Here is a 2467-nt window from a genome sequence, read left to right as displayed (position 1 = left end):
CCTTCCGAGTAGCTGGAACTACAGGCGCGCACTACCACACCTGGCTAATTTTTTATTTATTGTAGAGATGAGGTCTCGCCAAGTTGGCCAGGCAGGTCACGAACCCGTGGGCTCAGGCAATCCACTCACCTCAGTCTCCCAAAGGCACAGGATTACAAGCTGAGCCACCGAGCCTGGCTTAAAATTTTTTTAAAAGGAAAAGAAAAAAAAACCGAACAGAACCCAGATACACAAGGTCACACATATTCTGTGAGTTCATTTACACAAAACGTTTGGAACAGGCAAATCCATAAGAGTCAAAAAGCAGATCAGTGGTTATCAGAGGACAGGAAGAGAAAAGAGGGGATATGGGAAGGTAAGTACTAAAAACAGGAGTAATGAAAATGTCTAGAATTAGACAATAATGATGGCTGCACAGTCTTGTAAATACATTAAAATCCACTGAACTGTGCACTTCAAATGGGTGAATCCTATAACGTGTAAAGTATGTCTTTTTTTTTTTTTTTTTTTGTGAGTTGGAGTCTCACTCTGTCGCCCAGACTGGAGTGCAGTGGCCGCTCCCAACCACCGCAGCCTCGACCTGCTGGGCTCCGGCAATCCTTCTGCTTCAGCCTTCCAAGTAGCTGAAACTAAAGGCGCGCACCACCACGCCCAGCTAATTTTTGATTTATTGTAGAGATGAGGTCTCGCCAAGTTGCCCAGGAGGGTCTCAAACCTGCAGGCTCAGGCAATCCACTCACCTCAGCCTCCAAAGGCGTGGGATTACAGGATGAGCCACCAAGCCCGGCTCTTTTTTTTTTTAACAGCCACAAATGATAAATGGCTACTATACTACACAGCACAGTCAGAGGATGCAAAAATTCAGAGCAAGCTTTTAATTCAGAGCAAGAAACAGACTTCTGGTTTAAGTCATTTGGAAGGGGGAGGGGTTCAGAAGGCCAGGAAAGCAGACAAATTTAAGAAAAGTAAAGGTGTGCTAAACACTTGGACTGGAATATGAGGAGAGACCCCAAAAAATCTGAACTATCTTTTTGGAGGGCAGGTCCCTTATGTTACAGGTTTCCCCCACTAGGAAGTATTCTAGGAACCCATTGGCATCAGTGTACCAACTAGCGTTGTAAGAGGCTGTGCTAGGCTTCAGTCAAGTTTTTTTTGTTGTTTTTTTTTGAGACTCCTTAAACTTGTTTACCCATTTCATGATGGGATATTTACAGATGCACCTGCCCACATCACACTGAGTGTACAGCAGTTTTTGACCAAAACTGGCATAAGCCCCATGCACTCCCCACTCTATTCACCCAATCTTGCCCCTACTGACATTTTTATGTTTCCCAGATGAAAAGTCCTCAAAGGGAAACGTTTTGCTGGTATGGAAGAGATGAAACAAAAAACGGCAGAAGCACTAAAAGGCGTCAAAACTGACAAGTTTAAGAACTGTTTTGAGCAGTGGAAAAAGTGTCACGATAAGTGTATTCCATCAAACAGAGAATACTCTGAAGGTGACTGAAGTTTAAACGCGCAAGAATAAACACACAATTTTTAATAAATTCTGGGCTTTTTTGGGTCCCCCTCGCAGATTACTTCAAAAGAATATTTAAAATCCATGGGCATAAACTTCTACAAATGAACTGCAACAGCATTGTCCAGATTATGCTATGAATTATTAGCTGCTGGCTGGGCATCCACAAAACAATTTCAAGGACCAATATGTTTTTTATAAATACTACATTGTAAGTATGCTAAATAGGTTTCTTTACTGCAAGACTTCCCAGGACATTTAAAATGATATTATGCTTTGTAGTTTGAAAAAGGAGGGATACTGGCCAGGTGTGGTGGCTCAAGTCTGTAATCCCAACACCTTGAGAGGCTGAGGCAGGAAGATCACTTGAGACTAGGAGTTGGAGATAAGTCTGAGCAACACAGCAAGACCTCATCTCTACAAAAAAATCAAAAATTAGCCAGCCATGGTGGCACACAACTGTAGTCCCAGCTACTCAAGAAGCTGAGGTAGAAGGATTGCCTAAGCCCAGGAGGTTGAAGTTGCAGTGCGCTGTGAGTATGCCACTGAGTCACTCCATCTGGGAAGAGAGTGAGACCCTGACTCATAAAAAGTGGGGGAGAGATACATTATGCAGTATTCACTCTTAAAATACTAATACTTTTTATATATTATGCAATACTAGCTTGGGAAATACTAAGATTTATGCCTACAATGGTTCTACCAGTTTCAAAGCTGTATGATTCTTGGTAATCTTTTCTGCTTTCCATTGATCCTAATTTGGCATGACATAAATGTAAACTAATAATTTATAAGAAAAAAGTGGGCCAGGAATGGTGGCTCACACCTGTAATCTCAGCACTTTGGGAGGTCAAGGGGGAGGACTGCTTGACTGCTTAAGTTCAAGACTTTGAGACCAGACTGGGTAACATAGCAAGACCCTGTACATATAAAAAAAAAAAAAAAATC

The sequence above is a fragment of the Carlito syrichta genome, unplaced genomic scaffold (assembly GCF_000164805.1).
Source record: "Carlito syrichta isolate Samal-C Ts95f unplaced genomic scaffold, Tarsius_syrichta-2.0.1 Scaffold316389, whole genome shotgun sequence".
In the NCBI taxonomy this organism is placed as follows: domain Eukaryota; kingdom Metazoa; phylum Chordata; class Mammalia; order Primates; family Tarsiidae; genus Carlito; species Carlito syrichta.
Note: the sequence above shows the minus strand (reverse complement) of the source record.